The sequence below is a fragment of the Girardinichthys multiradiatus genome, chromosome 13, assembly GCF_021462225.1.
Source record: "Girardinichthys multiradiatus isolate DD_20200921_A chromosome 13, DD_fGirMul_XY1, whole genome shotgun sequence".
NCBI lineage: Eukaryota > Metazoa > Chordata > Actinopteri > Cyprinodontiformes > Goodeidae > Girardinichthys > Girardinichthys multiradiatus.
The window spans coordinates 26172300-26198424 of record NC_061806.1 but is presented as its reverse complement, the minus strand read 5'-3'; positions in this window follow the sequence as shown (position 1 = coordinate 26198424).

The window sequence follows — 26125 nt, the reverse complement described above, 5'->3', positions numbered from 1 at the left end:
ATGCCAGCCAAAGGGAGCTCAGGTGCCGAAGTTTGAGATGGAGGAAGGAACAGTGTATGCTGATGCCTAGGTCCAGGAGTTGGATGGCAGGCTGTGGCACCATCGTGGCAGCCTTATGGCCTGGGACATCCAGCGTGTTTTTAAGCATTTATTTATAATTTTCTGTGAGTGACAATTTAGAATAGCCGCTCGTGTTCTATAATAAACCGTCTGTTTGTGCAATAAATCTTCGTCATCCTTTCAACACGTCACACATACACATAGAGCTATTTATTTTCCATGTCAAGTAAATACTATCACCTTATGTTATGGGACTAAAGCTGTTTATTAAATAATAATCAATAATGAAATCATTATTTAAAGGTAACAGGCTATAACATCCCGGAGGCTGTACCCGGCAATGACATCCCGTTTGCCGATAATCAGCATTGGCATCACTTCTGGTGGCATCTCCACAGACACTATTAACAATAATTACAATAATCAGCAATAGCTTCCACAAAAACAGCAGCAACCGCATTGGCAAGCTTTTACGGCGGGTCTGGCACCTTCTGGCATCCTCGCGGAATCCCCTGCCAACCTGCAGCAGGCTGTTCCGGTGGCAGGCTGTGGCGGAACTGCCACAGCCTGCCACCGGAACAGCCAGTTCTGCCTGCCACTGCCACAAATTGAGCTCGGCCCTGCTGCAATTCAATCAATTTCTCGGCACGTTTTCAATGTAATGCCATGCAGACGTGCACAGCGCCCCCTATCGAACAAGCTGGGCAGCTCGGTCAGCAGGGAGCTGAGAAGAGCGGCTGCTGATGTCACTCTTCTGCGCCCGCCGCTCAGAATGCTTTTTCGTTTTCGAGTTCTGAGCAGTACTTTGCGGACAGACCACAAAAAAGCAATGTCTGCTTTGTTTTTTTTTTTTGATTATGGCATAAGTTGTGCAGTCGTGAAGAAGAAAATGCAAATAGGATGATTGATTACTTATTTTATTTATGGGTCAAATAATGCAGCCACATTCTTAAAATGAAAAAGCATTTCTGGAAATGCTTTTTCATTTTCAAATTTTACATTTCCAATTGAATTTTGGTATCTATTTGCTGGGGTACATTTTGAAAAATAAATCTCAAATGTCTTTTTCTTTTTCATTTTAATTAAGTGAAAGAATGAGCAGTCTTGAAGAAGAAAATTAAAATGCAAATAGGATTATTAATTACTAATTTCATTTATGAGTCAAACAATGCAGCCACATTCTTAAAATGAAAAAGCATTTCTGACAATGCTTTTTTATTTGAAATATGGTAACGATTTGCTTCCATACAGTTCAGCCCAGTTTGCTCTTGAAAATGTTAGGAAACTATTATTTAGTGATTGAAGAGGAAGGATAGAGTATATATAGTATTATGATTAAAAAAAATTTTAATCTCCTCCTTAGTCAATGCTCAGTGTCTAATATTGGATGATTTAATCCATCAAACCTGGAATCACTAATTAAACTGTAATATCATGTTTTTGTAACACATATTCGGCCTTAGTGCTATAAGTAAAGTTTAAGCTTTTCTAGAAAGTCCTTGTTCAAACTTGTTTGACTTCTTGGAGTGTTAAAACTGGGAGTTTATTGTGAATTTACCTGTTGTTGCGTGACTTGAAGCCTCCATTTCAGGCAGTCTTTTAGGGAAACTACGCACACCACTCATGTCATACCTGCCCAACACACAATGCACAGGAATCGCTCTGCTTTGTTTGTCAAGATCCCCACCAAACTCGGCTCTCCAGCTCCCGGTTTAACTCCCACACTGTCACTATCCGGCTCGCTTCTCCACAGCCGTGGGAGTATTAACGCATGACATCTACAGTGGCCCTAACACAACACGCAGAGATTGAGTTCCTGATGCTGCCTTGTGCGCATCACTTCTTACCTTCACTCCGAGTTAAGCCAACACCACGGCTGGGAAAGAGATGTGACAAAACCAGGGGGAAGGGAAGTGGGAAAATAAGGCAGTGCCAAAGCCGATCTGCCACTCAGCTGCAGGCGTTTTGACAATCATAGGTTGTCATCACTTTCTGATCAGACTTGTCAGCAAGAAACGTGGCGACACGACAGCACTGCTAGGGAAGGAATATCTGCCTGCCCACCTCTCCTTTTCCTATCCCCAGTCCTACTTACTGCACACAGATATTCAGAGTCGTGTTATTTATGTACACACATATCACAAAAAGATATCCAAACACATCAGATATGTCAGAAAGTGGGAATAAAACAGGTTTGGTAGCATGCTATAGAGTCAATTAGCTGCGCTCTGGTGAGACTGCAGAGAGAATCCAAAAAAGGCAGCATGCAGTGGATTCTCAGACTGACGGATGAAGAAGTTAAAGTCCTTCAGAAAACCCTGGCTGAATCATTTTAATCTCACTGGGAGTATATGTATTCTGGTTTAACCATGGCTCTCATTCTCCAAATAATGAATTAAGACAAAAAAATAAATAAATATATATATATATATGTATATCAAAAGCACATCATCTGTTGCTAAAAAAATTAAATAAAATCTATGGCAACCAAGAAACAAAATGGAGCCAAAACTGTGAGAGTCCTATTGAACAAATCCAATTATTATTCTCTGTCCAAACAGAGAAAAACAAGAAACAGAGAGATGAAATAACATCTGTCATGTCATCTGAGCCTAACTGCCAGTCAGAGGAGCCAAGCTGCCATCTGCAGGAGTGATGGAAATAGAAGGGGATCTTAAAAGCATTTTTGTTTGAATTATTTAAAGACACAAAGTGGTGGGAGGACAGCGTCTCACTTGCTTCCACATTTTTAGAGAAAAGTCAGTCAGTTTTTCTTCCTATTGTAGTAGATATTATTTTAATCTAAGACAGTTCGAGCAAATGCAGCCCTACTAGGGTAGAGTTGTCTACTGTTAACTCTGTCTACTTTTTTAAGATGACAGTCTTATGTGTGTTTTGTCAAAACAAATTTTGAAAAACAACACAAAAGAGTAACACCATCCATCCATCCACCCATCCATACATGCATCAAGATCCAGGAGGGAAACCCAGACATAAAGTTTATCTACTCCAGCACATTCTGGGGGATCCCAAGGTGCCCCCAGGGGGTCCTACCAGCGGGATGTATCAATGAAACCTTCAAATTGAGATCTCCTGATAAGATGCCTGAACCATCTCAATTGACTTCTTTTTATGCAGAGAAGCAGTGACTCTACTCTATTCGGACCCCCCTTTGCTCCTGACCCTATCTCTAAGACTGAGTCCAGCCTCCCAACGAGAAAATTAATTTCAGCCATTTTTCAAAAGGGATCTATTGTTCGTGGTCTGTATCTGTTAACCATAAATTGTAACATTCAGCTTGAATCAAAGCGGAGATATAAAGGTTTGGGGTGGGTGTTAATACCTGTGGGACCTGTGGGACTGCTTGTCCATAGTAAAACTGTAAGAATTCCTGGAGCGATGGTAGAAGCAGGTTGCTCGATCTACAGAAAGTGTGAGCTTTATAGGATAATATGTACAGGATCTTGTGCAGGCAGGAACAAAGAAGGAAGTGATGGCCTGTGTCCATGGCAGTGGGTGTTTTCATGCTGGAAGAGGACAACAGACAGATTGAAATTAGGTTCAGCACTGACAAAGGAGCGAGTTTCTGTAGAGTGAGTGGCATGCTTCAACCTCTCTATTTCAGCCTTCCACTTTTTAAACCCCTTCATTGTAAACAATCAACTAATTTTGTTTCAAAATCCTTCAGGTTGTTATCATGTGATGTTCCAGAGCCTCAATATTCTTATCTATATATGTGCTGACGTTTTGCTCTCCATTGAAAGTGCTGTTTACAGAGAGGCAGATATTTGCAGAAGCCCAGAAATCTTCCTCTCAGGCATTAAACTTTCCACCTATGTTAAGTAAACCATTTCTAATGGTGGTAATGTTTGAGAGGGTGAAATATGCTTCCCAGTCTTTCTCCTGCTCATAATCCTCATTATCTGACGCATAAAGCGAGCTAAGTAACGATGTTATCTCTCCTACAGGATTTTTCCTCGTAGCCCAGGCTTCACTCCCCTATCGCTGAGCAACTCTTACTGATCTACAGGAAGACTTACCCTTGTTTCCTCCTCTGTCTGCAATAAGTCTTGCTCTTCAAAACCTTGTTGTTTGGTATTGTGAAGTTCTTCCATAATATAAAAACACTTACAAAAAAACAAATATAACTCAGCACAATTCTGCAACAGAATTCAAATTCCAATATAACAAGTAAGCACTAATATTAGCAAAATCTCGTTAAATCAACCCAGGCCCTAAGGTCGATTACTGGCGACAATTTGTAACATTCAGCTTGGATCAAAGTAGAGTTACAATTTTAAATAGGGTTCTAATAATTCAATTCAATTCAAAAATGCTAGTAGGGATTCTGGTCATGTACAAATAAACAACATGGAACATGGAACTACTAAATTAGAAACTCAACTGCTAACCAAATAACTGCTCAAACAAACATTTTTACTGAGAGGATACTGTTAATGTGCTTATCTGGCTTTAATCAAAGACCAATAAAAAACAAATCAACAGAGCAGCAGCAAACACTACCAATAAATAAACACACAAAATGACACATAACCTTACATCAACCTCATAATAAATCAATCGGTATATATCCCCTAAACAAAACAAATCATAATCACGACTTGGACAGACTATCTGTAATTAAGCCACCAGAATTAGGCCTATAAAATACTGACAAAACCTCCTTGTTCAACAATCTGCACAGCTTGATGATGATTAGTGGTACCATAGAAAAAAAAGATTAAAGAGCTCATGGAGCTCTTTAATCCCTCTTCCGTAGCGTCTTCTCGCTCCGGCCAGGCGTTCACACATTTTGCAGTGTCTCCAACAAATGGCCTCTTTTCCATGTTTTTGAGGTGCAGGATGTAGAAGACCACAAGTTTTCTTAGAAGTTGTTTCTTTTAAGTAAGCTGTACTTTTTATGTCAGACACCTCTAGCTGCACGGCTCTGTTACTTGGCATTGTCGGTAATGCGCTGCACTGCATCGCTGTCCTGAAGGATGCTGTCCTCCTGGTAATTAGCTGTAGCACCTGAATTAACAATAGCTGCACGCATAAACAGTCTTTCACAGTGCAATCCTTAGGTTATGATGGTTATGATCAAGGAAACTGAAAACAATCAATTATCACCGACTTAACCTGTGTACCTATTTAGTCTTAGTTTACATATCCACATGAAATGTATCCACATAAAATTTACATGAAAGCCATGGCCATAACAGTAGCCAGCGGATATATTCAGGGTATGAACATGATGAACCAGTTTCAGTTATCAGCTCAGCTCCTTGTTCAACTCACCACAATTAGTGCACTTGATGCCCCAATCTGGAAATACATTACCTACTTCATCCTTCCATCATTCATAAAAAAGACACCAGGACTCTTCAGCTCCTTCATTTGTTGCAGAGATTGGCCCTCAGTTGGGAGGGTATAATCCATGCAGACTAATTTTCATGTCACAAAGAAACCATTGGATATACATTATCCACACAAGGCAAAGATAAGACCCTAAGGTTCTCAAAGTAGACACTTGAGATCCTGTCAACAGACAGCATAAACAGGATCAGTGACAAAGGGCAGTCATTGCAGAGTCTGAGACACAGTTATAAACCTACTCCAGATCCACAAAACACAGGTGGACTTCCAGAGCCTCCTCAGCAATTCAGTGAGGATAAAGACCTAGTCTAGAGTTTCTTGGCCAGGATAAAAGACATAGTGCTCCTCTTGGATCCAAAATTTGATATTTGTGTCATGGCCAATATTTAGTGTTATTCTTCGATAGTTGGGGCATGCTCGCCGGTAACTTTTCCCAAAGACAAGGGCCTCCAACCCATTCTGCTACTCCACAGGTGTGTCCTCTAATGCAGCTTCAAAGAAACATGTCTACCACAATAGTTCTACAATGTCCAGAGCCTTCAACATCTCAGGATGAATCTCATCCATCCCTCTATCCCAATCACTGAGGGAGTTTTTTAACAACATCAGCAAGTTCTGCCATGGTAACAGACTCGCTTTCACTTGACTCCTTTGAATCTGTCTCCCTTGGACATGGTGACAAGATTAAGGAGATCCTCATAGTGCTCATTGCACATCTGTCCAGGTTTGCAGTTCCTTCCCAAACTAAACACAGCTAAGGATTTTTCCTGTTTTGCGTATAGTAATTCCAGAAAACAGACTGACTGATTGACTTTCTCATTTATCAAAGTTTTATTTGTTTTGTTATAAACAAAAACAAAAAAATCAACAGATTAACATATATTTTTTAAATGTTGATCAAACGTATAATTTGGCAAAGGCAAAAGCAATAAATATAATCAACTCAAAATGTTTTTAAGATTCATCACTATTAAACCTCCAACTCTGTAAACAAGAGTTTCATCAGTTTTGCGGTGCGTATTAATTTAATGAACAATGTCTGGCAAAACTAAGTGGTACTTTCTTCAAACCAGTGATGGCTCAAAGGGCATGTCTGACTGTCCTGTTCATTAGATGCACATTTGTCAGTGCTGTTAATAACATACACTTATAGACAGGTGGCCTGGCAGCTATCAGTTTCATCCCTCTGATGGTTAAAGAAATTATCTATGACTTTTTGTAGATTGTGATCTGATCAAAGACACACAGCCTAGGTTTATGCAAAACCTCTCTTGCTCTGTGCATGTGCCTCTTGAGTTACAACTGCAGATTTTGGCAAATATTTATGCCTCAAACTGATTGGACAGTGACCAATTAAACTAGATAATCCAATCATTTAGTTGTATTTCGACGCCCCAGAATAAAGATGTTGCACTACGGGTTTAACTTGTTAGCAAACCTTTGGGGTCACAATTGTTTATTTTTTTCATTTATTTCACCCTCTACCAATGATACACTTGGCCCTGTCTTTCAGTGTCTAACCTTTCTCTCTCCTAGACATGGCGATTGACTGAGCTTTTACAGTGACTTACTCTATGTGCTCTCTTTCAGACTAACCTTGAAAACTGGCTCAGAGTTTATCTGTTCTTTTTTTCTAGGTGAAACGACTAAAGGAGCTACATCCATGAACATTTACTTTTCCTTTCCATAGAAAGGACTCCTGGATCAGTGCTTCTTTGTTCTCTTTGTGTCTCTTCTCTGTTCTCTCAAAGTCGGTCGTGGCAGATGGCCGCTCACACTGAGCCTGGTTCTGGTTCTGCTGGAGGTTTCTCCCTGTTAAAAGGGAGTTTTTCCTCTCTGCTGTCGCTACATGCATGCTCAGTAAGAGACTAAAATACACCCTTCAATCACATTTGTTGACAGGTGACCTTTGACCTTAAGGGGGGTGATGGGTGATGGGGCAGGGAGGTAATGGGGTCAACAGGGGTGTGTCCGAGGGGCGTAACCGTGGATGCTGATTGGTTGTTGTCATTAGGGGCGATACCTTAAATGAACCAATTAAAACACAGGGGTGTGTTTAAGGGTGTTATTATTAATCTGTATGTTTTTCAGGCGTTAATACATCTAAAAAAAAGACATGCATCCTTTATATTTTAAAGGTATAATCAACTTAATATTAACCTGTCACATGAAATCCTAATAAATGAACTGTGTAACCTTACAGAATTGTGAGTTCATTTTGCTTTACAGTAGGACCTATTTGCTGAATATATGAGCCAGTCTAAATCAGTTCAAAATAGAAAAGACCTAAAAAGTAAATAAAGATTGTGCTTCCCTACATCGGTGGAACAAGCAAACCTTCCACTTCTGCGTCAACAGACTGGAAAGCAGGAGAAAGAGGTAAGACAAAAAATGAAATTAACAGAAAAACTTTACGAGCCCTCAGTATACTGTTTCCGAGTTATAATTTGACTCTGGCGATGATGTTTGTTTTGAATCACGAGAGAATCCATTTTAGGAAAAGAAATGATAATTTTAGTTACCTGTAGCTTTTCTAAAACATTTTCTTTTCATCTTAGAGCAAATGTTGTTGAGAGACTTACTGAAACAGTTATTTTGTAACTGAAGTCCCAGTCAACATCAGCCCTTATAGATTCAGTTTCCTGACCAAATGTGTGACACAGGGCAATAAAGTAATTAGAACTCTCTCAAGCCCCTCCAAAAGAGTCAATACATAGGTTCATGAACAGGTGAGACCCCCCAGGGCCTGATGTATATCAAAGTTTGCTGGTTTCTCATTGCTAATAAGTGCTTCTAAAAGGAAATTCTAGTTTTTGATTTTGGTAAAGTCTACAGAGACAGCTTCCCCATGTCAGACATCACTGACTTATGTCCACAAGAAACAGTGCAATGAATGGCCAATATGGTAATTGGACCTCTTTTTTGCATTTCAGTGTGCTGGCAATAAAAAACAGGTTTAGTTTCACAGTAGTCAGAGCAGAGACATCAGAGCTGTGTACATCGTCAAGCGTCAAGTCTGGTACAGCTAAGAAAGGTTTAAACTTGTTACACTGAAAATACTAGTAGAACTCTAGTTTAAACTTGTTACATTGAAAATACCAGTACTGACAAGAAAAATATGTCGGTGCATATTTCAGAAAACAAAGAAATTGCTCCATCTGCTTCTAATGATTCACAGAAGTACAATGACATCTTTAAAAGTAAGTAAGTATTCATCTTTAAGAAATAATTAAATGCATGTGAATGTTCTCTAATATTGTTTTATATATATATATATATATATATATATTGTTTCTTTGTCATAGAACCCACCACTGATGACCTTGAGGATTTCATCTTGACACAATCAGAATATGGTAAGTAAATGTTAAATGCAAAAATATTTTATAGTTAACCCTTGACAATGTTTCAATTTATAGATTTGATGAGAGAGGTAAACCCGAATGATCAAGTTGGAGGATTCAGCGGCTGGAATCGACAGTCAAAGTTGAGAAGGCAAATTATTTCCAAAAAAGAAATACCAACAACATCTGAACTTTCTTCTAACAAAGAAAGTCTTTTAAATACCCCTCTGCCAATTATCATCATTTCCCCTGAAAACACACCGGATAAGTTACCAGCTGCTCCCGGGCCAGAAAGTAAGCCCTAAAAACTATTATATGTTTTCTTTGAGAGTGAATGTGTATTATTAGAGACTTGTTTTAAACCTCAGATAAAACTGTTTACAGATTCGACAGAGAACTCTCTGGAAGCAACAGCACCAGCTGATTTGATCGATCAAACTAAAGCCAAACTTGGAATACAGCCATCAGCGGTGGAGCAGCAAGGTGGGTAAAAATAAATAAAAACAACAATATATATATATATATATATATGTATGTATTTTAAGCATAGTTCAAGAAAATATCATATAAATCTGTTTACAGATGCACTCAAAGATGCGACACTGAAGCCGTCCACCAGAAGGTCACTTTTCAAAGATCAGGACAGCGTTCAACAGAAACGCATCGGTCCTGTACAACAAGAAGCGAAATCTGGAGTTTTTATTGTACAGACTCGGAGTGAGATAAAAATTTGTTTATAAACCTACAAGTAATAAAGCTATGGGGATTCACTTCCCCCTTAAAAAACTTGTTTATTTTAAAACTATTATCATTTATTTATGAACGCTGTGCTGCGCATCGTAAGGTAACTTTATTTTATTCTTTTATTTACAGAATATTTAACCCCAGCCAAAAGACAGCGACTCTCTGTTCTGCATACCAGGGTGACCCTCGTGAGAGGTTTAATGAGCAGTACGTTTTAATTCATACCTACTGAATTAATTTGAATTCCCCCTTTTTTCAGCTTTAATTTGTTTGTTTCAATATATATATATTTTTTTGTTGTTCATTCTCTTTACAGAGGTAACGTTGATGGTAGGACAGATTGGTTCCAGACCCGGACAGCACAGAAAGAAAGTTTCTACAGCCGCACGGAACCGTCGAAATAAGGCCTCATCTTTAACGCTTCTGGCAGCATGTCAGATTCTGTTACAGAAGCAGTTTGGTGGCATCAGGTTGATTTTAAACAGAACTGATCATTGTGTTTTTTTTTTTGTTTTTTTTGTTTTTTGTTTTTCGGTTGGTTTTTTCTGTAGATTTGTCTCATTTTTCTTATGCTCATATAAATGGATAGCCAGAACAGACCTGCCCTGGATGAAATAAGGAATGTTGTTGCTCAACTTAGTGAAATTCCTGTTAATGCAGAAGTAGCAGATAACATCGGGTTAAATGCATCTCCTGCTAACAGTGAAAATGTAATAAATCAAAATCTGCACGGTGACTTTTTAAGCTCATTAGAACAGGCTGTTGAAGATTTAAATAGAGCACCGTCTCCACCCAGCATTCAGCAAAATGAATTAGCTGACTTACAAAATCCTTCAACGTCACACGCCGCTGATCACACTTGACAGCATGGCGGTAATTTCAATCAGGAGGTAGCGGTCAGTTCTGATCAAATAGGGCGAGATCCTCCAGCGGTTGTTGAACGTGAACGTTTTAATAACCATGAAATAAGGAGACCTTTTACCATCCCGCCGCTCTGTCCAGGAAATGTTCCAGATTTAGCAGCATTCTATACAAACATCATGCGTATTCTCATTGAATTAGCCGACGCCGCAAGATCTTTAACCAGACGTAACGACGTTGTGCAGCTGGAATTAGTGGGTGAAAATCTCAATCGTCATGTCACATTTACTGTTACAGATGATGGAAATATGATCCTGCCTGCTTTTGAGAACTTTCTAGATGATTTAATACAATCGAATGCTGATGTACCTGTAGATAATAACCTGGAATTTGTTCTTCAGGTTGTTAATGATCCTGCAGGAGGGGCGAAACGTAAGGCTACAGGAACGTTAGACAGTGAACTGATTAATAAGAAAATGCGTCATCTGTATGTTATAAATAATACCGGTAATCAGTTATGCTTTGCAATCTGCCTCACACACGTGTCTGATCCTGAGCTTACAGATGGCCGTGCTGTAGAACTGGGGAGGAGATGGCAGCATCAGGCAGGCCTCGATGAGCAAACAGCAGTAACGTTTAGTGATATTGGTAAATTTGAAAACATTCTGAAGAGAAAAATTGTAGTGTTTCACAGAACCACAAGCTCTACAGCTCTGTGTAAATTTGAGACCAGTTTCCCTGATCGTTCAAACCCTCTGCTTTTGCTGTTATTTCAAGGTCACTACTATGGGATAAAAAATCTCAAAGGCTTTATAGGTTCCAGATATGTCTGTGGTTACTGTTACAGCGGGTATGATAACACACCCACACATCACTGTGAAGGTTATTGTTCAGTGTGTCAAACATAAATGTATGCAAGAAATTAGCAATCCTGTAAGCTGTACAGGCTGTCAAAGAATCTGTCGTAATTCTACATGTTTCAGCAGACACAGAGAACCGCGCACAGTGCTGAAAAACCTATGAGTGACTGTGAGTTGGTAAAACTTTGTAAAATATGCAAAAGGATATACGTTATTCCAATCAGTAAACCGAATAAACCACACGTGTGTAAAGTAAAATGCTGTATTTGCGGTGAAAATGTACCTCCCAGCCTAGACATTACATGCGATGATCATAAGTGCCTTGCAGTGCAATTAATCAGCTTGATGATAAACTGATTTGTTATGATTTTGAATGCCTCATCAATGAGAGCGGCATGCATACGTCCTTTCTGGTCTGTGCTAAAACGTTGAAAGGTGATGAATGGTACGCTTATGGGTTAGACTGCACCCAAAAATTTCTTCTACATTTCAGGAGGCCGATGTACAAAGGATTCACTTTAATAGCGCACAACGCATGTGGATATGACAGCTACCTGATTCTCACAGCTATGCTGCAGTTAGGTATTAAACCTCATCTCATCTTGCTAGGAAGTAAAGTTCTCTGTTTAACTGACCCTGATTACAGGTTAAAATACATTGATAGCCTGTCCTTCATGTGTATGAAGCTGAGAGCCATGCCGAAAGCGTTAGGCTTTACCGATCAAAGCAAGGGTTTTTTCCCCCACCTATTCTCATCCGAAGAGCGCCTACGGTACGTGGGGTCATATCCTGCTCCATCCTGCTACGCTGTAGAACGCAAGAGTCTTCAAGAACAACAGGTGTTTAACAGCTGGTACAGAGAAGCGAGCAAAGAGGTCTTTGACTTTAAGAAAGAAGCTATTCGTTATTGTAAAAATTACGTTGAAATTCTTTCTCAAGGCTGCTTAAAATTCAGAGACGAGTTCTTTAAGGAGACAAGTGTGGATCCGTTTAAATGCATCACGATAGCATCAGCCTGCATGAAGGTTTTTGTAACCAATTTCCTTCCTCCTAAAACCTTAGCTATTCCCTCACCTCTGGATTACAGACGTAGCAGTAAAACGTTCTCCAGCGCGTCCATTCAATGGCTCGGCTGGATTGCAGACAGCAGAACCATATTTATCGAGCATGCTTTAAATAGGGGTGAAAAGAAAATCGGCCCATATTCTGTGGATGGGTATGCAGAGATTAACAGTGTTAAAGTTGTGTTTGAATTTTACGGCTGTTTTTTCCACGGCTGTAAAAAGTGTTACATGCCTCATGACAAGTGTCCGTTGAGAGGGGTCGCATTTGAACAGTTTTACGCAGCGACAGTAGAGAGAAGCAAGGTGTTCCAAACTGTGTACGGCCTTCGTCTCGAGGTCATCTGGGAGCATGAGTGAACTGAAATGAAAAAAATCCACCCGGGGGTGATCAGCTTTCTTGAGAAAGTTAATGCACCCGAACCGTTATCACCGCGGGATGCTCTGTATGGTGGACGCACCTGTGCAATGAGACTGAGGTACACAGCGGGGCTGGGTGAAACTGTACATTATGTGGATTACACATCTCTGTACCCCTATGTAAACGCCAACTGCGTTTTTCCCCTCGGTCATCCCACCATCATATGCAAAGATTTTGATGACCCCAGCAGCTACTTTGGTATAATCAAAGCTGTAGTGTACCCCCCAAGAGACCTATATTTCCCCATTTTACCTTATAGAACGTCCCGAGGTAAACTTGTGTTTACTCTCTGCCGCACATGCGCTGAAATAAATAACCAGTCGGGTCCCTGCAGGCATAATGATGAGGACAGAGCTCTGACGGGTGTGTGGGTGAGTGTAGAGTTTAGTAAAGTGTTGCAGTGTGGTTATCACCTTGCTAAAACCACAGAGGTGTGGCATTTTGAAAAGAGCAGTGACACTATCTTCAAAGGGTATATCAACACCTTCCTGAAGGGTAAACAAGAGGCTTCGGGCTATCCGTCTGAAGCAGTGGATCAGGAGAGCAAGTCAAGTATGTAGCAGACTACAATCTCCATCAGGGTATCCAATTAGACCCTGAGAAAATTGAGGTGAACCTTGCCAAAAGGCAGGTTCCAAAATTGTGTTTAAACAGTTTTTGGGGGAAATTTGCGCAAAGAAGTGATCTGTCTCAGACCACATTCATCACTAACCCTGAAGAATGTTTCAGCTTCATGTTCTCAAGTAAATATAGAGTTAACTATTTTCATTTTTTCAACCCTGAAATGTGTGTAGTGCAGTGGAATTTTAGTAAATGTGTCATCTCTCCTCCAAGCAAGGCAAACAATGTGTTTATTGCAGCATTCACCACCGCTTACGCACGTTTAAAACTTCTCAGCAGCATGGAGCAATTGCAGGACAGATTGATTTATATTGACACGGATAGTTTGATTTATGTGACAAAAAGTGGTGAAACTCCTTTGGAGCTTGGAAATTATCTGGGTGATCTTACTGATGAGCTAGATGGTGACAGCATTTCGGAGTTTGCATCGACAGGACCCAAGAGTTATGCATACCAGACCAAAAACCGTAAAAAAGTAGTGATACGTGCTAAAGGCATCACTCAGATGCATGAATGCAGCGAGAGGCTCAATTTTGACAGCATCAAAGGGCTGGTCGAGGGTTACTTACAGGGGTCAACTGAGGGTGTCATTGAAATTCCTCAGCACACGATCAGGAGGGATAAAAACAGATTCCACTTGACAAACGCAACATTTCTTAAAAGGTTTCGATTGGTCTATGATAAGAGACGTCTTTTTTCTGATGGGACAACTCTGCCTTTTGGTTATTAGACCTTAAGAAGAAGAAGAAAAAATAAATAAAAAGTCACGTTCACATGGATTTACAGGAGATTGATTTTGATCCTAGATTTAGAGCACCGTTCTCATGTATGATTGTTGGACCCAGCGGCTGCGGGAAAACTTTCTTTGTAAAAGGTATTTAGCAAAATTGTAATCATGTCATGGATGTTGTTCCAGAAAATATTGTATGGATTTACATTTCTTTTCAACCCATGTATGCTGAATTGCAGAAGATGAATAAAAATATTACCTTTGTTGAAGGATTGCCTCATTCTTTTGAAGATGAAAACCTGTTTCCTCCTGATCAGAATCATCTGATTATTCTAGACGATGTTATCGCTCAAGCCTCAGATGATGAAAACGTGATGAAGGTCTTTACCCAGTTTCGTCACCATCGTAATATGAGCGTCATGATGTTGACTCAGAATGTATTTCATCAGGGAAAGTACAGTTGCACCATCAGCCTGAACGCTAATTATATGGTGTTGTTTAAAAACCCGAGAGATAAACTCCAGCTGAATATACTGGCCCGCCAAATGTTTCCATCTCAAAAGGGTCTCTTCTTGGAGAGTTTTGAAGATACAACAAGAGAAGCTCATGGATATTTAATCATCGATTTTACGCCTACCTGCCCAGAACCTTTCAGAGTGAGAACGGGCATACTTCCTCACCAGTGGCCTGCTGTGTACGTGCCCAAAACAAAGTAAATCATCATGTCTGCACGTATAAAAAGTAATGTCCCATTATTCAGGGCTTTTTACCAAGCCTGTCCGCAGAAACGCAAGGATATTCTCGCACACTGCTCACCCGACTTTCTTCAGGCTCTGTGCGAGATTGCTCTGAATATTTTAAAAGGTAACATTAAACTATCACCCTCTCAACACCGGAAATTGAAGAAACAAAGAAAAATCATCAGATTGTTGGGTGATAAAAGAACCGGAATAAAAACTAAACAGTTAGCCCTCAAAAGTCAAGGAGGTGGTTTTATTCTCCTCATCTTAACGGCTCTTGCTCCCTTGATCGGTGATCTAGTGGGTGGTATAATCAGGAGATAATGTCTCTCAGAACATCGCAGAAGATGCTTCTCATTTCCCCTCATCAATTCAAGCATCTGACCCAGTCAGACATGTCCATCAGACAGACGGCAGAGGAGAATTTGGATGCTGACATGAGAGCGACATTAAACGAGCCCGGTTTGACTTCTTATGAAAAAATCAAGAAATACGATGCACTTTTGCAGAGGTATCTGACTTTACTTAAGCAAGGTGTGAAAGAAGAACAGCGAGTGAGTTTGACGCTGCAGCGTGACACAGAGGTTCCTGAACATGAGCGGTCCCAAGAAAAACAAGGCCCGGGCCAGGACGAGGCCCCTAAGGATCAGGTTCTTACGGAAGTACTAAAAAGCCTACCTAAACATGACCGTAAAAATGCTGAGTACATTTTGAAGAAATTATCCGAAAGAAGTGAGAGTTGGACTTCGCGAGGTGAATTTGTATTGAAAGGAAATGTCGTTAATGGGTCCCACATGATTGATTTGTTGAAAAATCTCATGCTACCGTTTAAAAAATCTGGAGAACCGCAACCCCGAGGATGGTCAGACTTTCTACACACCTTGTCAGAGGTAAACATCCCTATATCTTCAGTCATTAACCCTTATGCTCATGAAGAATATAGACATTTCAAAACAGAGGGAGAGGGTATACCCCCCAGCGTTAAGCAGAGAAGAAGAAGAAGGCAGATAACTCATTCCCCCCATTGGTCGAGATCTGAGCTGGAAGATAAAAATGCTGATGGGAGGTCAAAAAAGTCTCTTCGTATGACGACACTACCACCCCGATGGATTACATTTTCACCATAAACTGTTATAAGAAAATGAAACATGTAGCCTATTTCTTTTATTCAATAAAATATTTATTGATTATATTTTCAAGTCTAGCTTTGTTCTCTACTTCACACACTAACATATGATGTCATTACACAAATATTAAATCATAAGAAAAAACAAACAATGAAAGAAAAAAAAGACAATTTAAATTCCATAACAATCCAGAAACATCTCCAAAGAGCATGCTCCGTGAGTATAAAATGTACAACTTTGATTAACGACACATTTCTGATATTTTTTCACAAAGTTAGATACCATTAAATCATTCTTAATCACATCTCCGGTGTATTTTGACAACATTTGCTGCATTGATAATCCGCACGCTCTATGACATAGATCAAAAATGAATTGGTGACCGCACACAGTGGACAGAGTGTTTTGAAGCTGATTATTATGATACAATATTTTTGAGGATCTGTCTTCTAAAAATGTTACGATGCTTGACGGGTAGAACTCGAAATCCGGAGAGAATCCATAAGAGTCAAAAAAGCTGGATTGACCATTCTCATCCAATGTCAGAGCTAACCAGGGTTCTCCCGGCATGTGTGAAGGATGTGTGTTCACAATAAAGTAGGCCGGCCCTGGGAATTTGTCAGCTATCAGCGGCAGCTGGTCGCAAGGCCATACACCACAAAACAAATCTCCCAGCAGATGACGCATCAGGCTCTCAATTTCATGGTTATTCATGCCTGATTAGATTAATAATAATCCACCAGCACACGCCTCTTTGAATCAATCTCTAAAATAGCGTCATAACAAGCGTAGATGATCAGCGTGGTGGTATGAGGCAACGGGTTTCTGAAGCGCATTTCCAATCTTAAATTTCCACTGGAAACTGGAGATAGAGCATCTGTGTCCTCGCCCGGGTTAAGATTAAATGTGAATAGAGAGTATCCTTGATTAAATTCCTGACGTGTTTTACTCAGTGGAAGATCTTTTAGATGTCGTCCTGTAGCCGTAAACAAGTTGTAATACTCTCTCACTGAATGACCTTGGTTAAAATTGGGCTGGAAGGCTTTAGCAGGAATTTGTCTGCCGTCCTTACACAAAGCTAAATATTCCATATCAAAATGATTAAAGTCAAACGGATTGAGATTGCGTGTTCCTGTAAAAGCATCATGATCCAGTAATGCAATCACCACATACTTGGGAAAGACGCCTAAGAAAAGATTATCTTGGTTGCACACCCTTGAATTTTCAGGGATGAAATATGTTTTTACATTGACACGTGAAAGTGGATACAGAGCATTTGCCTTCATTAAAGCTGAAGCGTGCCCCAATCGAACGGCTGGAGAGAGGGAAACTTTTTTGATAAAAAGAGATGCTCCTAATATCCTAAGTTTGTAAGTGGAGTCTCTTGCTGCCATGAGACAAAATGCATCGTTGGCTCTTGTAAGTTTAATTATGAGATCAACAGAGTTTAAAAGAAGTCTCTCACAGAAAAATATGTCTGCATGCAGGGGGCCTAGGAGATGTACCTCCCTGGAATTTGCCGTAAAGCCTGCTCTGCTGTTAAGACCTTGGTTAGGGCCGTTAGTTGTAACAATAGAGTTCAGAGCCCCGGCTGTGTCTTTATAAAAAAGACCAGAGCTAAACTGGCTTTTTAAAGAATCCTCAGAAAAGTTTAACAATGTTTCAATCATGGCTCTATATGGATGTGTAGCGCTGGATTGTGAAATCAATCGATCTCCGAGAGTGACGTCACACTGACTGAAGATGGTGTTTAACGGGTAGTTGATGAGCCCTACAGGTGCATCATCTGGCAGGTTTGTTCCATCCTCGTTAGTAATTTTCACTCTAAGATGCAACAGCGTATCGCTGAGATCCAGATACTTTTCTCCGTCTCCCGGAATGAAAAACTCGATCGGGCCTCCATCGGTAATTGCTGATAAAGGCTGGATTTCGGTGTAAATTTTATCTTCGATCGATAGCTGCGTCATCGGGGCAGAAAATAAGTCCAACTCTGCCAGCGTGCACTCTGATGATTTGTTATGTAAAAGAGCCATTATTTAAATATATCAAAACTTGCGGAAGACTTCCTTCCTCTTCGTTTGTCAGCTGCAACTGATCTCCTTTTTCGCGTTTGTCGTTGTATTTTAACCATCCTTAAACGATCACCAGGGGGTCTTGTTCTGGGTCTTTTAGATAAAACCATAATTCCTGAACCTTCTTGACCTTCGGTGTGTGTAGAACCACTCATTTTACTCACAGCTCTACCGATGACATCCGAAGCGATATTTGATGCAGCCGTTTTAAGATGGGGTTTTGCAATAGCAAATCCTTTTTTAACCAGAGGGGATACGAAGCGGAATAATTAATGATCCAATTCCGCGTCCGTACATTACCGAAGCCCCATAAAAACCTGGCAGATTACCGCCTGATTGACTTACATAGTAATTTACAAAGCGATTTGGATCACGTCTCAGACTTAGCTGTGCCATGTTCTCTCTTGCCTGCTTGATGCAGTGTTGAAGGACCAGGGTAATATGAATGATAACCAATCAGTCTTAGAGGTTATATATATCTCTGGAATAGCTTATACAAATAAAATTTATCTCAGGCTACGTTGTGATATCACAGGTCTGAAGTGTAGTCTTATGACGGTCTTTCCGTAGACGAAATTTACAGGAACGTTTTGGTCCGATTTAATTTCTATATTGATATTTTCAATATGTCTTCTGGAAACTGGAAGGAAGTGGGTGGGGTTAAACGTCAGAGTAATCATATCACTGAAGTCGCCTTGTACTTTGACGCTCCGCAGTAAAGGTGCAAAAGTGTCGCCTACTATTTGAGGGCTGACCACGTCGCTGTAACAGTATAGGTGATAGAAACCAGCCTTTATATCTGCCGGAAAAGGAGCCAGTTTTGGTTCAGATACATGAATCCATTCCCCTGGTTTCACGCCCATCATATAAGCTAGAGTGCTGAAGAAGCGTATTTCATACGGACTGTTTGCTTGAAATGCAAATCTCTTTTGAACTTTGCTGAATTTAATGCGGATACCCGAGTTAATTTTTTTGAAAAACAGTTCCATCTCTCTCTCGAATTGAATAACACTGTTAAAGTAGCCACTTCTGATCCTTTGCGTATTGATCTCCACATCACCAACCTTCCTCCATTCAAAGTAGACATCATAATCCGGTGAATTATGCCATGTATGAGGGTATGACATCTCTGCTAATGCAACCATCCATTGGCCTTCTAAATCAATATGTTGAGCTACATTTACACGGAAACTCGAACTGGTATTATTTTTAAACACTTCCATGCTAGTGTTAGAGGGAAGGGTAACGTAAAAGCCATCATCCTCTACCTGATGGTTCATGATGCTGTGTCAACTGTGAGGTTTAGTGCAAACCTTTTTTATACGTTTCGAAGTTCATCAAACCTGATCCAACTGTTGAATTTCTCAGGCCAGTTTTTCCAGCTTACAAAAACCTGTTTGACACCCTTGACCGTACGTCGTTTTAATATTTTTTCCACTTGATACATCTTGTCGTTAAATATTTTTAACTTTTTGAAGTTCCGCTTCGTAAAAGGAACCCTGTATAGGTTCTCCATCCAAATCTTTGAGTTTTTATACAGGAGGAGATCGGGGTATCCGCTCATACACTGTAAACACTTCATCCGTAAAACTCTGTTTGTATTTTTTGTCAGACACTCCACGGACCTTGGATATTCAGACAAGATCCCCTTGTTTAAAAGTTATCACTGAGTCTTTGCAATATCTGTTGGACTTGACATCATACAGATTCTGAAACACTTGAAAGGCATTTTCTGAGGTCACTTCAATAGGGCTCTTTTTAATGCTGGAGTGGTAGGTATGGTTGTAGCTTCTAGCTAGGTTTTGCAGGACATCGACGTACCGCCAGGTGTTGTTAGCTGTAAAATATCTCCACATCCTTGTTTTTAATGTGCGGTCAAATCTCTTGACCACTGAAGCTTTTGCTTCACTCGCTGTGGCAAAATGTTCAATACCGTGTTTCTCCATTAAAACCTTAAATTTCTTGTTAAAATATTCTTTACCAGCATCAGTCTGAAGTTTTTTGGGGATTTGACTTTCTTTAAAAACTGATTAAAATGCCTTTACCACCTCAGTGGCTGTTTTCCTCTTCAAAACGCGTACATACGCCCTTTTTGAAAAGATGTCAATGACGGTTAATAAATAATTATAACCATCATTTTCCTTGGCCAGAGCTTGCATGTCACAGAGATCAGCTTGGAACTGTCTCAATGGTCTGGTAACAAAAACTCTGTTTCTCGGGAACTTTATTCTTCCAGGTTTATGTAGAGTATAGGTATCTTCTCCTGATAAAAAATCTTTTTCAACCACAACCTTCTTTCCCATTTCATCTCGCATAACCCGCCTCAGCCTATCTACACCCCCAAAACTTCCCGGATTTGAAGGGCTATAATATATTTTCTTCATCAGCCGTCTTACTGCCATCTCTGTCTTATGCTCATTCTGACAATTACTTGTTTAATAATGAGAAAAAACACACCGGAGGGTAGATTTATCCCTTTTTTATTTTTGTATTTAATAGTAAAAAAAAAAAGAAATCAGATAAAATGCAGATTAATGCAGATGAATTCAAACACTACTAGCTTTTAAACAACACTTTTGGGAAAGGTTAATATGTTCCTACTTTAATTGTATTTAATAGTAGAAAGAAAAAAAAAGAAGAAAAATCATATAATGCAAATTAATTAAAGTACTGGAATACTAAAAATGATACAACAAGTCATCAAACATGTGAGATCAGTTTGTCAGTCCGTAGCACTCTGAAACAGAGTTAAGTTGTTTGAGGTGTTTCTCTTCGACCATGCGATCATAAACGTGCGCTATTGCACTGTGGATGCCTTGTACCAATTTCAGTACATATAAAACCGTCTCTGCAATCGTCTTCACTCTGAAGTCATCCGCTTGTATGCGTCGAAGTACCAGAAGATTCTGAATAGCAGGAACGAGTTTGAGGGTTACGAGTCGTCGTACGATGCGTTGAAAGTTGACTTGGTAATAATCCTCCCTCAATACCTCCAGGCATTGGTGCTGACACTGGCTTGGGTGCTTTGTTATACACCCATAGCAGGTTTCTCTGAGATAGTTCAAAGAGGTTATGTTGAATAAATGAAGTATCGCTGTTTTCACCGTATTGATGAGGGTGGTTGAGAACCAACCGTCAATTTCATCCCCCTGGTTACTCTCATCCTCCGCTGAAGGCTGTGGGTCCTCCATCGGTTCCAAGGTTTGTGTAGGGGCTTCGGTAGAGGGTGAGTAGCTGGTAGCTACCTCATCCTCCACGATCACCTTCCTGTCTTCAGGCAGGACAATCGCGTCTACAGACTCAGCCATGAATAGCGGCGATGGTGAGTAGAGGTCTGGAGAAAGCGGTTGATACATTTTCATGTTGTATCCTGTAGGTGATGCAGGACTGAAGTGGTTCTCTGAGAATGAGGACGTTGAGGTGGATGGTGAGAAGAGGTCAAGGGAAGGCAGATGATATGGTCCAATGTTGAAGCTTTCATCGTGCTCAGGAGAGAAGTGGATCTCTGCTCGGTGGTTGTAGAGATCCCTGTATGGTGTTGGCTCACTCATTCTCAAGATTCGATTCTGAGTGTCTGTGAGCTTGCTGTTATCCCCCCGTATATATATCATAGGAAGGGGCGTGTCCTCAGAAGAGGGTTTGTTCTAGACGTAAAACAGGAAAATGTCAGCATTTTTTTCACTGACATGACATCGATCCAACTGCGTGAGTTGTGGAAAAGGTCGGAAAGACGCTGTCCAATTGCACTCATCTTCTCTGCCCAAGCTTCAAACAGCAGAGCCAGCATTGTCTTGAATATGCCGCAGTCCTGATTGAAAGCCTCCAACACAAACAGATCTGAGGGGTTCGTCCGGTTGTTCCTGCGTCTGCTTGCCCGAAAAGACCAGCGACCATTTGCTGTGGTTTTTGACCCCCACACTGCGCTAAAGAGAGGTTCTCTCTCAGCTATTTCAACATTGGATGGCATATGAAACATTCTCGCCAGTTTTGCAAGTCGAGGAGACAGTTCTTCTTCTTCCTCCCTCTCCTGCATTGAGACTGTTTCAGGGCTATCATTAAGGTGTGGGATTGCATGCCTTAACACAGCCCAGTCGCTGTGGGTGAGAGTACACAGAGCCAGTGATCCATTAAATACCTCGTCTTGATCCAATTGATACAGGCAAAGCTCTCCTATTTCATACATGAAAATATAACCCCATCTACCAATCAGGCCATATGGCTCCAAAGATCATTCTTTCTGCAGCGTGTTGAACGGGGGTCTTTGTACCCTGCAGATGTAGTATGTTGATTTCTTAGGAGCATTCAATTCACGGGATGAATACTGGTAGACAGTCACTGGGGTTTCGCACAGAACTGACATACCTCTTGGCCGACCCGAGGTCTGATTTTCAACCGTGGTTGTTAAAGTTGATGTTGGATCCTCATCATCGGTAAAGTATGTTATGACGGGGATTCCGATAGATATCTCAGATGAGGAAGTAGATGATATAGATGATGCAGTTGCTTGTTCATCATCATCATCTTGGCACGCGTTGCGTTTCTCCTCCGCTTGACGATAAACTCTCTTAACTCTAGCCATTGCTGAACGGGTGTTCTTTTCCAACGAATGCTGCATGTAAAGTGCAGAGTTTTATCCCTGTATTTAAAGTAAACACTAAAGCACGCCCCATTGTTTTCATTGGGTTATTCAAGGTTTAACGAGGCTTACAAACACACCCCTCTATTTTTAATTGGTTCATTTAAGGCCTTCCCCGTAACACCCTTAAATACACCCCTGTGTTTTAATTGGTTCATTTAAGGTGGTACATGACGACAACCAATCAGCATCCACGGTTACGCCCCTCGGACACACCCCCTGTTGACCCCATGACTTCCCCGCCCCCATCACCCATCCCCCCTTAAGGTCAAAGGTCACCTGTCAAAACGTTTGATTGAAGGGTGTATTTTAGTCTCTTCAGTATGAGGGATTGCTGCAAAGTCAACGCCAGTGACTGTCCACTGTCTCTACATGCTCATCTGGGAGGAGTGACAGCTACAAGTCACTGACTCGATGCAATCTGCTGGGTTTCCATAGGCAGAAAAACCTTTTATCCAATTTGAATAAATAACTGAATCTGACTGCACTGTTTAATGATTAGGATTATTTGGAATGTATGTACCTGACTTTTGTGAAGTGACTTGAGACGACAAGTGTTGTGAATTGGCGCTATATAAATAAACTGAATTGAATTGAAACTGAATGTAAAGAATTGATTCAGGATAGAAAAACCAACAGCTTGTAGTCCTCCAAAAACATATTTTATTCATGTTGTGATTATGAATCTGAGAATATTATTTAATAATCAATATTAATATTTTAATATTTTATCAAATAATATTTTGGTCTGTTAAGGGTTGTCCTGTGAATACCAGCCCAGTAAGGCGATGGTATTAGAACAAAATAGAAAGGTGTGAGCCGAGCTCTGACATTATTGAACAGCAAAACTCTACACACACATGGAATGAATTCACACAATTTCTTAAAATACAAGAATTTATTAACAAAAATAAGTCAACTCAAAGTCAAACATATTTCAATCAACAAACTCTTTACTATGCTAAAACAATCCAACTAAACTACCAAGCAGAATTAAAGAATAACGAAGACTAATGGGCTATGTACAATATAAACAAGTTGATTAAAGATTATTGATTGAAAACTAAACCTTTCTGGGTAAATATTATTTGGAAGCAAGCATGTGTCCTTAGCTGTTAGCAGTTGAAGCTAACAAAGGAGGCTGATAGCTTAGCACCAGAATCAAACACATACCTTTAAAAATACCATCAATAAAAGGGTTAACATGCATACACGCAGATGGTGCGTTATGATCAATCTTCTGTGTTTAAAATAACCCTTCAAGTAAAGTTTGTCTTAACTTTAAAAACACACAAACAAAGAACAGAAAACTGAACATGTGTGCTGAAGATAAGTCTGCTAGCACCAAGATAGCTGAGTTCAACCCAAACAAAACCAAACTTCAGAAAATGAAAAACGTTTAGATCATTTCACTCTAAATCCTTCTCTATTATTCAGGCCAAACACCAAACCTCGTATGAACGTGTTGAGGAGTTGTTCGGGCGACGACAAAGTTTGAAGAAACGTCCACAGTCAACAAATGGTTAGCTTTCAGCTAACCTCCATAGCTGTGGCAGGAAGACGGCTCGTTCTGTCCGCTGACAACACTGCAAGTTACCACGGGATGCGGCTCCTGTTGTCGTCCTTTCAGACCGGGGAAAAACCGCTCCACTCTGCTTCATAGAGACAGCATCTCTGCAGGGAACTCTGGAACACAGTTTGCTTCTGCAGGCCTCAGAGAGAAAGTAAAGCAATGCTTATACCTTAATCTCCCTTTTATGAATGAATACTAGATTCTTTCAACAGTAATTCATCAGTACTTAACTTGTGCATATGATCGCGTGATCTTATGACACCCTTGGATTCAGTTTGAAGAGTTTATGTCTGTTTGCCAGCAAAGAGACATTAGCGTGCTGTCTCTCTGGCCAGCCATGCACACAGTCCGGATGGTAGAGAAAGACTTGTGGGGGAAGTGGGGGTTTTATGTGGACAGTGGCATCATGGGAAGTTTGTTGTTACCCCCAATTCCTAAGTGTTGCCGGAAGTAGGTTAATGCAATTTATTTTTGTTGGACCATTTGTTTGCTGAATATTGGACCATTTGCACGTTGCTGGACGCCACTATGCCCTTTTCAACGTCATCGGCCATTTTGTACCGCAGGATAGCCTGTTCCTACAAATCCCTGTGGGCACCGCGGCTGATATGACGGGGCGTTCCAAGTCTGACCTCACAAGACACTATATAGGAAGGCGCCCATTTTGAAAACTCGCCTTCAGCTGGAGACCGTGACGCGGTGACCACGCAACTGAAGCATCATCTGGAGAAGAGTCCCGAGTGGATTTCATTTATTCTCCTTCGTTGGCCAACGAAAAATTCATTACAGAAACTGAGGTTTCTGGAATGAGAAGGCCAGAAATTTCACTTTGCCGATCGAAGACGTGAGTTTAACACGTAACTAAAAAAACCACGGAGTTTCAAGGAGACGGATCACCACCTTGTTTTGTCCAGTCGACTCCTGACAGTCAGATCACATTTTCCCCTTTGGCCAAGGAGGCCAGAGGACGAAGATTGACCGCTCTTCCTGAAGTTAACTGTGGACGCACATTAACTCCCAACATTGTTTTTTCCTCTCTTCAACTCGGCTCAGAAGGAAGACAACGACAAGTAAAACCCATCCTTTATTTTTATTTCTTTCTTAGAAAAAGTCTGGGCAGGGTAGAGGAGGCTTTAGTGCGATTAGAGTCGCAATTTAGAGTCTAATGTGTTCTGAATTGTATGTGCATGCCATTGTGTGAAGCTTGCTGGTACTTTCGCCGTGTCTCGCAAGTGTGTCTTTACCGTGCAAACACCTGTGCGCAGGTGCGCTGTGAGACTGGACTGTTATAATAACCTCAAATTCACCATTTTCTTTGTCTTCAACTTTATCGCCTACTAGCTTGCCGCCAAAAGTTTTATTACGTTTGTGTGCTCACCCCACGCAGAGTTGGGGGATGTTTTATGACTGATTTGCAGTTTGAGCTACGCTCCCCACCGCCACTCACCACCACATCCCTTTGTCATATTATCATTTTTGCCACAACTGCTGGTTTGATCCCACACTGCTGTTTTGCTTTATTTTGTTTAGTTAGATATTTTACCCCTTTTGTGTAGAACTTTGCATGTTTGAGTAGGTGAAGATTATTAAAAGGTTCAGCTTTTCTTTGGTCTTGCTCTTGTTCTGACTCGATGCCCTCTTCTTCACTCTCTGTTTCTTCAGTTAAATCATAAGTTGGTATCTCTAAGTGAGCTATGTGGTCTTTTCTTGGATCCAGTCTGCCAGACTCACAACACTCCTCAAGTAAACTCACTTTGTCGCCGTCTTGGATGGCTCGGAGCCTTTCTTTGAACTGGCTCACTTTTCTGATCTCCATTTCATACTCTTTTAACCTTGCCGTGGCTCTGGTGTTGGGGCTTGTCCATTCAGTCCAGATTCACTAGAAACCATCTTTACGAT